The sequence below is a fragment of the Triticum urartu genome, chromosome 3A (assembly GCF_056163025.1).
Source record: "Triticum urartu cultivar PI428250 chromosome 3A, HENAU_Tu73, whole genome shotgun sequence".
Classification (NCBI taxonomy): Eukaryota; Viridiplantae; Streptophyta; class Magnoliopsida; order Poales; family Poaceae; genus Triticum; species Triticum urartu.
Genome location: NC_141875.1, coordinates 82,066,900 through 82,080,221, shown reverse-complemented (window position 1 = coordinate 82,080,221; position 13,322 = coordinate 82,066,900). Strand labels below are relative to the sequence as shown.

Below are 13,322 nucleotides of genomic sequence, written 5' to 3'. Positions count from 1 at the left end.
TGATCTACTCAAGATTCTTGATAAAAGTTGAACACCAAGCTATGGCTAAATCACAAAAGAGTAGGGTCAAACAAGCATGGCAAAAGTGCAAAAGATATCAACTTCACAGACTTAGTGAAATATACTAAAATGCCAGTAATAACATCAGGAAGCAATGTTTAGAGCAATCTAACAACATGCTACAGGAACAGATCATAGCAAACAAAGGCATGGCATGAAACTAATAAATGCATAAAACAAAAGTCCCTTACTGACCATGAGCCAACAAGGCACAGAAGATATGGTGGCACCCATGTAAACATAGCAAGTTTTATTAACATCTTCAGACTTTGCAGAAAATTGAGCATGGCATAAACAGAATTATGAAGGCATCTTTGCGAGCTTGATTCACTCATCACAAAGCATTGCATGATAAGATAAGCATAGAATCAGCAAGAATACATGTTCATGAAGCTAACCATGGCAAGAGCAAGTTCATAGCATGCATGGATCGACTACAAGAACCATGGAAAAATTGATTAACATGTAAACAATCTGCCAGGAACATTTTATAGCTAAAGTAGAGCAATATTAAGACACGCTAAAGCACTCCATAATTGCAAACAGGGACATGGATGGATAGAGCATAACCATATGTCCAAATCATCCTTATTGAAGCAACTTAAAACTATCATGTATCTCACTGTAGCATCATGGTTACATGGCATAAAAATAACAGCAGAACAAGGAGTTTGTAAAATCCTAAGTCCCTGAAATCAGCAATATCACGAAGGCTAGTTTGCATGCTTGTGCTAGTCACCACAAGGATCACAAAAATACATGGCAAGCACCCCTGTAAAGATGGCATGGCATAGATCAAAACACATGTAGAGCTCATGCCCATATGCAGCACACAACAAATGTGACAAAAATGACAAATCCTCATACTCTGATAAGAATCAGCACCTAACAATTTATAGCACTCTAGCATCAGTGATTAGGGCATCAAGACGAACTCAAACAAGCATGCCACAATGTAACAAAATGTAGAGCACATCATGATGAACATTTTGATATATTACATGCACAAAACGGAGCAGCACACATGAAGTTATAGCATGATGAGCAGAGGCATAAAAAGTTGCACAGAGAAGACTTGGAGAAAAAGGGGGGGGTCAACCTCTCAGATCTAGGGTTCGGAGCGCATCCCAAGGTTTGCCGGATCGAGGCTCGCCAGTGTGCTTGTCGGAGACGGACGCCGGAGCTTGAGAGGACGACGGCCGGAAGGTGCAGGGAGGCGGGTCCGGGCAAGGGGAGGTGCGGGCGGCGGAGGAGACCGGTGGCGGGGCGGCGCGGCCCGCGAGGTCAGCGGCGGCGGCCGGCGTCGGAGATGGCGGCCGGAGGAGCTGGCCCGGGACTTCGGGCGGCGGTGGCGATGCAGCGGCGTGGCGGCGGCACTCGAGCGCGCGGGGGGGGGGGAGCGTGAGGCGGCGAACGGGCCGGGCGGGCCCGCTGCATGCTCGCCGGGTCGGCGGCGGACATGTGGCGAGGCGCGACTGGCTGCGGGCGGCGGTGCGGGCGTGTCCGGCGGGAGCGGACACGTCCGACGGCGGAGAGGACGAAAAATTAGGGTTTTGAACCCGGATTTGGACGAGGAGCACATATTTATAGGTAGGAGGAGGTAGGACTGTCCAAATGAGGTGTAGTTTTCGACCACGCGATCGTGATCCGACAACGGAGGACATGGGAGTGGTTTGGATGGGTTATTGGGCCGTTTTGCAGGGGTGTTGGGCTGGAACGCACACGAGGCCTTTATGGCTCCCCGGTTAACCGTTGGAGTATCAAACGGACTCCAAATGGCACGAAATTTGACAGGCGGTCTACCTGTAGTGTACCAAGGCCGCTTGGAAAATCTCAGTCCATTCCAAGAATTTTTAACACCCGCTCATGAAAAGAGACAAAAGGGGACGCCGGTGCACGTAGGAGTGTCGGATTGCAAAACGGACAACGGGGAAAAGCTCGGATGCATGAGACGAACACGTATGCAAATGAGATGCACATGATGACATGATATGGAATGCATGACATGGACAAAATTCAAAACGAAGACAAAAACCCAACCACGAAGGGAATCTCATAACTTAAAGCCGAAATGGCAAGAGTCGGAGTACAAATATGGCAAGTTACATCCGGGGTGTTACAAGTTGAGCCCTACGCCGCCGTCGATGAGGGTCTTGGTGACTTGCACGTTGCTGATGATGGGTGAATGATGACCCACAAGTATAGGGGATCTATCGTAGTCCTTTCGATAAGTAAGAGTGTCGAACCCAACGAGGAGCAGAAGGAAATGATAAGTTTTCAGCAAGGTATTCTCTGCAAGCACTGAAATTATAGGTAACCGTTAGTTTTGTGATAAGATAATTGGTAACGAGCAACAAGTAACAAAAGTAAATAAAGTGCAGTAAGGTGGCCCAATCCTTTTTGTAGCAAAGGACAAGCCTGGACAAACTCTTATATGGAGAAAAGCGCTCCCGAGGACACATGGGAATATCGTCAAGCTAGGTTTCATCACATTCATATGATTCACGTTCGGTACTTTGATAATTTGGTATGTGGGTGGACCGGTGCTTGGGTACTGCCCTTACTTGGAAAAGTATCCCACTTATGATTAACCTCTATTGCAAGCATCCGTAACTACAACAAAAGTATTAAGGCAAACCTAACCATAGCATGAAACATATGGATCCAAATCATCCCCTTACGAAGCAATGCATACACTAGGGTTTAAGCTTCTGTCACTCTAGCAACCCATCATCTACTTATTACTTCCCAATGCCTTCCTCTAGGCCCAAATAATGGTGAAGTGTCATGTAGTCGACGTTCACATAACACCACTAGAGGAGAGACAACATACATCTCATCAAAATATCGAACGAATACAAAATTCACATGACTACTAATAGCAAGACTTCTCGCATGTCCTCAGGAACAAACGTAACTACTCACAAAGCATATTCATGTTCATAATCAGATGGGTATTAATGTGCATATAGGATCTGAACATATGATCTTCCACCAAATAAACCAACTAGCATCAACTACAAGGAGTAATTAACACTACTAGCAACCCACAGGTACCAATCCCGGACATGGAGGCAAGAATTGGATACAAGAGATGAACTAGGGTTTGAGAGGAGATGGTGCTAGTGAAGATGTTGATGGAGATTGACCCCCTCCTAATGAGAGGATCGTTGGTGATGATGATGGCGATGATTTCCCTCTCCTGGAGGGAAGTTTCCCCCGTAGAACAGCTCCACCGGAGCCCTAGATTGGTTCCGCCAAGGTTCCACCTCGTGGCGGCAGAGTCTCGTCTGGAAAGATGGCTTATGATTTTTTCCTCATCGAAAGACTCCATACAGCAGAAGATGGGAATCGGAGGGCCACTAGGGGGCCCACGAGGTAGGGGGCGCGCCCAGGGGGGTAGGGCGCGCCCCCCACTCTCGTGGGCAGGGTGTGGCCCCCCTTTGGAACTTCTTGCGCTCATTATTTATTATATATTCTGAAAATGACTTCCGTGAAGTTTCAGGACTTTTGGAGCTGTGCAGAATAGGTCTCTATTATTCGCTCCTTTTCCAGCCCAGAATCCCAGCTGCCGGCATTCTCCCTCTTTATGTAAACCTTGTAAAATAAGAGAGAATAGGCATAAGTATTGTGACATAATGTGTAATAACAGCCCATAATGCAATAAATATCGATATAAAAGCATGATGCAAAATGGACATATCAACTCCCCCAAGCTTAGACCTTGCTTGTCCTCAAGCGAAAGCCGCAATCGAAAAATATGTCCACATGTTTAGAGATAGAGGTGTCGATAAAAATAAAATACGGACATGAGGGCATCATGATCATTTTTAGAGCAGCAACTTTTATAATTCTTGTCATAAGATCTCTTATGCTAGAGTAACAATTAAATCACAATTTCAAGTATGAATCATAAACTTCATTGAAAACTAACAAACTATAATCTCAGTCATTGGAGCAATTGCAATTTATCATAACATAGGAAAGAGTCAATATAAGAGCTTTTCAGCAAGTCCACATACTCAACTATCATATAGTCTTTCACAATTGCTAACACTCATGCAATACTTATGGGTATGGAGTTTTAATCGGACACAGAGAAATATAGGGGCTTATAGTTTTGCCTCCCAACGTTTTACCTCAAGGGTAATGATAACAATAATAGTTCATGAAAACTCACATCCAATTAGCCATATATACCAGGATCTTTCCAAGATGTTGTGCTTGCCAAAAGTTAAAATTTAAAAAGGAAGGGTGAAGATCACCATGAATCTTATGTAAGGTAGGAGATAAAAGTAAAAGATAGGCCCTTCACAGAGGGAAGCAGAGGTTATCATGCGCTTTTATGGTTGGATGCACAAAATCTTAATGCGAAAGAACGTCACTTTATATTGCCACTTGTGATATGGACCTTTATTATGCAGTCTGTCACTTTTATTTCTTCCATATCACACGATCATATAAAGCTTATTTTCTCCTACACTAATAAGGCATACATATTTAGAGAGCAAATTTTTTTATTGCTTGCACCGATGACAACTTACTTGAAGGATCTTACTCAATCCATAGGTAGATATGGGGACTCTCATGGCAAAACTGGGTTTAGGGATATTTGGAAGCACAAGTAGTATCTTTGCTTGGTGCAAGGTGTTTGGCTAGCATGAGGGGGGAAGGCAAGCTCAATCATGTTGGATGATCCAAGACAATATAATTTATCTCAGATGCAAGAAAACATAACCCATTACGTTGTATTCCTTGTCCTACGTCAACTCTTTAGCATGTCATATTTTAATGAGTGCTCACAATCATAAAAGATGTCCAAGATAGTATATTTATATGCGAAGACCTCTCTTTCTTTATTACTTCCTATTAATTGCAACGATGACCAAAACTATGTTTGTCAACTCTCAACAACTTTTATTCATCATACTCTTTCTATGTGAGCTCATTAGTCTCCATAAGATCCATATGATCTCTTTTATTCCTTTTATTCTTTCTCTTTTCTTTTATTCACTCAAGATCATGGAAAAATAATCAAGCCCTTGACTCAACACTAATCTTTATTATATAGCTCATAGACTCGATTACATAGAAGGATCATAAAGCAAAACTCACAACTAGATCATACTAAAAAGCTTTTATTCTACTAGATCAAGATATTATCAAAAGGATCGAACTAAGAAAAAAGGTAAAGATAAAAGTGATGGTCATACTATACCGGGGCACTCCCCCTAGCTTGGCAGTTGCCAAGGGGAGTGCCCATACCCATGTGGTTATGTCTCCTTTGTTGGTGAAGAAGATGGTGGTTTTGTTGATGGCGTAGGCTTTGATCAAGTGTAATATAGCAGGGTTTCTGTGCCCAAACTACGGATGTCGTGTTCTCCACAAGGATCTACAACTTCTAAGCACACATTTGAAACATTCAGAACCACGGAACAGATGAATCAAACTGTAGTGACAACAAGCAGCTACTAGAGCTAGGTAAAACAAAATAATATGCAGTAAAGGTAAAGGGTTCAGAAAAAGGACTGTCTCTTTTTAGTGGTTTTCTTGCAATCAAACAGACAAGTAAACTAGCACATGGAAGATGGTTCAGACATCACACACAACTTGTGCAACCAATTAAAGTGACAACACCTCACAGGAGAATAACTACTAACTTGATATCCAACAAGTGTCACAACAATTCAGTAGGAATACATGAGATTTCAGCAAGGGTACACAGGTAACAGAGTAATTTTCAGATCCAACAGTGCATATATTCAGAGAACCGGAACAAGAGAAAAGAGAGGTTCAGAGCCTATGGGTCTTGATGATCTTTGATTCGAAGCTTTAGAAGTTGCAGTCGAAGAAGAGTAGCAGCAGAGGATCCTTGGGGTAGAGCTGCAATGAGGTAAAGAAGACTCAGTGAAGATCAGCAGCAGAGAACCCGGCCTTGGGAAGGAGTCGTGGCGGCCTTCGCGGGAGGTTAGCCGACCACCCGGAGCAGAGCACCACCAGGAGTCCGGCGTCCCACTGTTGGTGTCGAGGAGATGTAGCGGCGGCGATCGTCGGAGTTGGAGACGAACAGTAGCGAGCGTCGGGGTTGGAGAGCAGCAGGTCGGCATTGTCGTTTGAGGGGAGAGCAGCAGGTCGGCGATCAGTGGCGGCAACAGGTCGGCGGTCAGTGGCGGCAGCAAGGTGGAGCGGCCTCTGATCTCCTCTTCTTCTCCCTTCCCTAGATCCCCCTTTTCTTCCCTGGTTCGATCTGGTGGTGGGTCAGTCTCCTGGAGGGCAGCGAGGAGAAGGGGAGAAAAAGGTAGTCGGCCCTGGTGGTTTTCTTTCCTTCGACCCCCTCTACTCCTCTGCTTTCTCGTGGCCTCGCGCGTGGGATCAGACATGCGTCTCGCTGGTCGCGCCAGACCAGCCCCTTCTCACGCTCACAAACAGACATCTGCTCTTCTCTGTCTGACTAGGTTCATAAGTCCCTGGTTCTTTTCGGCTCACCCCTTCTAGTTCTATCTTTTCGCACAAGATGATCCCCAGCTTGAAGGTAGTAAACACTTTCGATGAAGTTTGGGTGCCTAAACGCACCAGTCCTGCAAGATATGAATAAATGTTGTAAAAATATCATAATAGGGATATTTCTATAAGAATGAATACTTTATAAGTAAAAACTGTGGTCATAGGTTTGATTTGTTATACAAAAAGGCTTGAAATACTATATGAATGAATATGCTATCAATTTCCCCCACACCCAGATCTCTGCTTGTCCTCAAGTAAAGGAAAATGATGGTGACACAAACCACACTGCCTAGTAAAGATGCACTTTTGGGTAGATAGTGATTCCGACAATACTAGAACTAGGCAACTGTACTCTACTGAAGCTAAATTGTGATAAACAATAATTTATAACACACTGTAAATGTTCCAAGTTAATAGCCTTGAGTGAAATTGAATCCTATTAATCAAGAGCTGGCTGTGTCTTCAGCCCTAAGATAATTTGGGACCCCAAAATCAATTAGAAAAACAAGTTACTAATTGAATTTAAAGCACAAGTGATGATAATATATCAGTCTCACCAAAGGAACATACCACCGATCCCGAGAACATGGTATACACCTGGCTCGGCCAATTATTAGAATTTTTTTGTTATTGTCTCCCCAAAGGAACATACCACCGATCCAGAGAACATGGTATACACATGGTTCGAAAATTATAGCATTTTTTAGTTATTGTCTCCCCATAGGAATATACCACCGATCCAGAGAACATGGTATACACCTGGTTCGACAATTATAGCATTTTTATATAAAATTTTATAGTCCAATCTACCAGATTTCACAAGCCACCGATCTAGGGAACATGACATGCTACTGTAGGTCGATCAGACTAAAATTATTATAAACATATTTTATATATATTTAAAAATTACTTAGCTTAAGTAAGACAAGAGTAATTGAAAGAGAGATCCATAGCTAATGGCACTGTTTTTCACAGACTACAGATCCAGAGATCATAGTTACTACTTAAGTGCCACCAGTTACTTATCTTAACTTGGGACAGTCAGACACATCACATCAATTCATCAGTAGGTTTCACTTAGACTCAAGGCATTCCCATTGAACATTTACACGGAGGTACAAAGTATTCATTATCACAATTTACCATAAGAAGAATACATCTGCATAGTTTTAATATTAAGAGAATCAACAATCTTTCTTGGGGTGAATCCTACTTTGCAGTGATGAGTAATGTGTCACAATGCAGAAAAAGAAAGATTTTCAATGCGATTAAATGCCACATATGATACTGAACTTTCTAAAGGTTGCTTCAAGTGGAACAGAATCACCTGGTGTTTGTATAATCTTCTCCCCTAGTTTCTTCTCTCCACTCTTCTCTGTTTGTGTGCCCTGTTTGTGCTCCCCTTGCCTTTATTCGCTGAAAAAGAAAGACATAAACACATAAAAATTTCCTATGAAAACTAAATAAGGAAAAGAAATTATTAAAAATTCAGGTTGCCCCCTGAAAATCGCTTGTTTTAGGTCTTTAGCTCAACCATGTCTCTTCAGTCGGGTCAAGGTCCTGCAGGGATTGACACCACCTCTTGGCTCCCCTCGCCTTCTTGAATTTCCTTCTCCAGGTCTTGATCTTCGCTTACCTTCTCATCTTCAGAAATCAAAGGTGTGTCTCCAGGGATATAGGGCTTCAGTCTTTGACCATTTACAAGGAAGAGACCTCCATAAGTACTTTACACTTGGATAGCACCACTTTTCAGAATCTTCTTCACCTTGCAAGGGCCATACCATCTTGACTTGAATTTACCGGGAAATAAATGAAACCTAGTATCATAGACCAACACCAACTGTCCAAGATGAAATTCTTTCCTCAATATATGCTTGTCATGCCAGATCTTGGTCTTTTCTTTGTAGATTCTTGCACTCTCGTAAGAGTCAGCTCTCAGTTCTTCCATTTCATAGAGTTGAAGTTTTCTATGTTTTCCTGCTGCATCAAGGTCCATATTGAGTTTGCTTAGTGCCCATTCAGCTTTGTGTTCAAGTTCAACAGGTAGATGGCATGCTTTTCCATATATTAACCTGAATGGTGACATTCCAATTGGTGTTTTATAAGCTGTTCTATATGCCCATAGTGTGTCTGGTAATTTCAGTACCCAGTCAGACCATGACTTTGATACTACCTTCTCGAGGATAGCCTTTATTTCTCTATTAGACATCTCCACTTGTCCATTTGCTTGTGGGTGATATGGAGTTGTAATTCTATGATTATGAACTCCATATTTTGCTAAGAGAGATTCTAGTTTGGAGTTGTTGAAATGTGTTCCTCCATCACTGATAACAATCCATGGCACACCAAATCTTGGAAAGATCACTTGCTTGAATAAATTGCAAACTGACTTGGAATCAGCATTGACGGTTGGCACAACCTCAACCCATTTTGACACATAGTCCACTGCCACCAATATGTATTTGTACCCTTTTGATGATGGAAAGGGGTCCAACATAATCAATTCCCCATACATCAAAGAGCTCTACTTCAAGAATTCCTTTTTGGGGCATCTCTTGCCTTTTTTAAATCTTTCCAGTTCTTTGACAAGGATCACAAGCTTCAATATAGGAGTGTACCTCCTTGAATAAAGTTGGCCAATAAAATCCTGCTTGCAAAATTTTTGTTTGAGTCTTTCGAGTACTCGCATGACCTCCATAAGGGGATGAATGGCAATGATAGATCACACTTTTAGTTTCACTTTCCGGCAAGCATCTTCGAACAATACCATCAGCACAAATGCTTGAATAAGTAAGGTTCATCCCAAAAGAAGTGCTTCATATCAGATAAGAATTTCTTCTTCTTCTGATACCCAAAATCTGCAGGAATTTTGTTACAGACCAGATATTTAACTATATCTGCATACCATAGTGTATAGTTTTGTATACTAGTCACTTGCATAAGATTTCTCCCTGGTGAAACATCATTGATGGGTAAGGAGTCTACCACATTGTTTTGCAATCTCGACAAGTGATCTGCCACAACATTTTCGGCTCCTTTCTTGTCCTTGATTTCCACATCAAATTCTTGAAGCAAGAGTATCCATCTAATTAACCTTGGCTTAGCTTCTTTCTTGCTGACTAAATATCTGATTGCAGCGTGGTCTGTGTAAACTATACAATGAGATCCCACAAGATATTGCCTGAATTTGTCAAAGGGATACACTACTGCCAACAACTCCTTTTTGATGGTTGTGTAATTAGCTTGAGCATCATCAAGTGTTTTGCTAGCACAGTATATTACATGCAAATCTTTTCCTTTTTTTGTCCAAGTACTGCACCTACAGCAAAGTCGCTTGCATCACACATTATCGCAAATGGTAATTCCCAGTCAGGGGGTTGCACTACTTGAGCAGTGACCAATGCTTCCTTGAGCAGGTTGAAGGATTTTTAACATTCGGCATCAAAGTTGAACTTGACATCATTGTTTAGGATATTAGTGAGGGGTTTGGCTATCTTGGAGAAATCCTTTATGAATCTTCTATAGAACCCAGCGTGTCCCAAAAAGCTCCTCACTCCCTTCACATTTACAGGTGGTGGAAGTTTTGATATTACTTCGACTTTTGCTTGATCAACCTCAATTCCTCTTTCAGATACCAAATGTCCCAAAATAATTCCTTCCCTTACAAGAAACTGACATTTCTCCCAGTTTAGGACTAGATTGTGTTGTGAACACCTCTAAAGAACTGCTGCCAGATTTTTCAAGCAATCTTCATAACTTTTTCCAACGATTGTAATATCATCTATGAACACCTCCACTTTGATTCCTATCATATTGGAGAATATAGAAAGTATAAACCTTTGAAATGTTGGGGTGCATTACAAAGTCCATAAGCTAGTCTTTTGTAAGTAAATGTTCCATATGGGCAAGTGAAAGTTGTTTTATCTTGATCATCTGTGTGAATTGGGATTTGCGAGAATCTTGAATACCCATCTAAGCAGCAGAAATATTCATGCCCATCAAGCCTTTCCAGCATTTGGTCAATAAATGGTAAAGGAAAATGGCCCTTCCTTGTTACTTCATTTATCTTTCTGAAGTCATTGACCATTGTCCACCCTGTGACAGTCCTACTAGGAATTGTTTGCCCTTGTTCATTTTCAATAACAGTTATTCCTCCCTTTTTGGGCACCATGTGAATGGGGCTCACCCACTCGATGTCCTAAATTGGGTATATGATATCAGCAGAGAGCAATTTAAGAATCTCCTTTTTGACAACCTGTTGCAAATGGGGATTTAACCTTCTTTGACTTTCTCTAATTGGCACACTACTTTCTTTCAAGTAATTCCTGTGAGAACAAACAGCAGGATTTATCCCTTTCATATCATCGATCGAATATCCAATAACATCCTTGTACTTTTGCAAAACTGCTTGAAGCCCTTTTATTTGCATTTCCGTCAACTCACTGTTTACGATAATTGGCCACTGGTTTTCATTGTCTAAGAATGCATACTTCAGACTTTCTGGAAGTTGTTTCGTTTCTATTTGCCTTGGTTGCATCTTCTCTAATGACCTTGCACTACTTTCCAACATGCTCACAGGTCTGATTTCCTCATATCTAATTTCACTATTGTCCTCCTCAACTACCGCACAACAATTACTTCCATACCTCTCTTCGTAACCTTCTTCCACACATTTCTATAATGTATCAATTCTGTAGCAGTGTTCTTCTCTTTGCGGAACATGTGTTGCATGCTTCATGTCAAACTCCACCTTTTCATTTCTGAACCTCAAGCTCAATTTAGCTTCTTGGACATCAATAAGTGCACTAGCTGTGGCCAAAAATGGTCTTCCAAGAATCACGGCCTCACTCTTGTCCTCCATATCTAGCACTACAAAGTCAACCGGATAAGCAAACTTCCCAACTTTGATTGGAACATCCTCAATAATTCCAACAGGTCTCCTATATGTTCTGTCAGCCAACTGGGAGTTATGGATGTTGGATTTAATTATCCCAAGAACATCCTTTTGCTAACTGGATGTGGTAACACACTAACACTTGAGCCCAAGTCACATAGAGCACTGTAAGTTTTGTTTCCAATCACACATGGCACACAAAAATTTCCTGAATCATCCAATTTTCAAGCATGGAATTCTGAATTATTGCACTGCATTCCTTTGATAGAGTTATAACTTCTATCTCAGACATGCTTATTTTCTTTGTTAATAATTCCTTGAAATATTTGGCATACATCAGAACATGCAAAACAATTTCAAGAATAGGAATAGTAATCTGAACTCCTTTCAAAGTTTCCAATAATTTGGCAAATTGCTTGTCATCTTTGGATTTGTTGAAGCTCTCAGGAAAGGGAATGTTGTTGGTTATTGATTCCTCTAGCAAAGGCTCAGCTCTTTTTTGAAAACTAGGAAATTTGACTTCAGTTTCAATTCAGTTATCAACTCCTTTCTCCTTTATTTTCTCTGATGATGTTGAAGGTGGAGTTCCGGATGAACTTGGCCTCATAGCAGGAGGCACATATGCCTTTGGAATAGGAAGTAATGGTCTTGTCATAACTCCACTCCTTGTAGTCACTGCATCAACTGAACATATTGCCCCATAGTGAGCTTTCAGGTTTGGAATTGGTTGAGCAGGCAGCCTTGCTTCATTTTCTCCCACCATACTATCCACTTTGCTCACAAGCATCTTAATAGAATCTTTTAAGCCATTAACTTCATTTGTCATCTTGTTCATTAATTCCAACTGCATCTTCATGATTTCCTCCATTCCATTTGACTAAACATTTTGTTGTTCATTCTGCCTCGGCACTTGAAATTGACTTGGATGATTTGGTGGTCGATTTCCTTGTACTGTCGATCCACTTGCATATGACTGATTGTTCTTGTACGACAAGTTTGGGTGGTTCCTCCAAGAAGGATTATAGCTGTTTGAGAATGGACCTTGACCTTGGGCATAACTTACTTCTGAAACTGATGATCCAATTGCTGAATAAAAGGTACATTCTATTGAAGGATGACCTTCCTGGCCACATACATCACACATTTGAGGCACACTTACTAAAGCTACAGATGTACCGATGCAATTTGACATGATACTATCCATCTTCTTGTTCAAGATGTCAATCTGAGCCACCATGCTATCATTTGCAGACACATTATACACACCAGGATGTGGTGGTGCCATTGCTCTTTCACTTGACCATTGGAAATGATGAGACGCCATACTTTCAATCAATGCAAATGCTTCATCAAGGGTTTTGTTCATGATTCCTCCTCCAACAGCAGAATCGACAAAAGCCCTGGTCTGAGTGGACAGTCCTTTGTAAAAGGTTTGTAACACCAGCCATCTTTCTAAACCATGATGAGGACACATTCTGATTAAAGAGTTGAACCTTTACCATGCGTCATACAAACTTTCTCCATCATATTGAGTAAACCTTGTTAACTTGTCCCTGTATTCGGCAGCTTTTGTGGGTGGAAAGTATCTCTTAAGAAATTTCTGCAATAAAGTCTCCCAAGTATCTTTCAGATGTTCAGGCAACGAGTGAAGCCATACTCTTGCTCCATCTCTCAAGGAAAATGGGAATAGTGATAATCTGATAGCACTCGGTGAAACTCCATTTTGCTTGAGGGTGCTACAATACTCCAAGAAAGTCCTTATATGCTCATGTGGGTCTTCTAAAGCTATTCCACCAAATCTGGACTATTGTACCATGTTAATCAGAGCAGGCTTCAATTCAAAATTGTTCGCCTGAATAAGTGG

At 41.5% G+C, this 13,322-nt stretch overlaps 1 non-coding gene across 1 annotated transcript; it reads left to right on the top strand.

The window, feature by feature from the left end:
• Nucleotides 1–12,912: 12,912 nt before the first annotated feature.
• On the top strand, nucleotides 12,913–13,019 carry LOC125549637 (small nucleolar RNA R71). Its single transcript, XR_007301413.1, has one exon. It is a non-coding gene; the product is annotated as a small nucleolar RNA R71 (small nucleolar RNA).
• The last annotated feature ends 303 nt before the right edge of the window (nucleotides 13,020–13,322 follow it).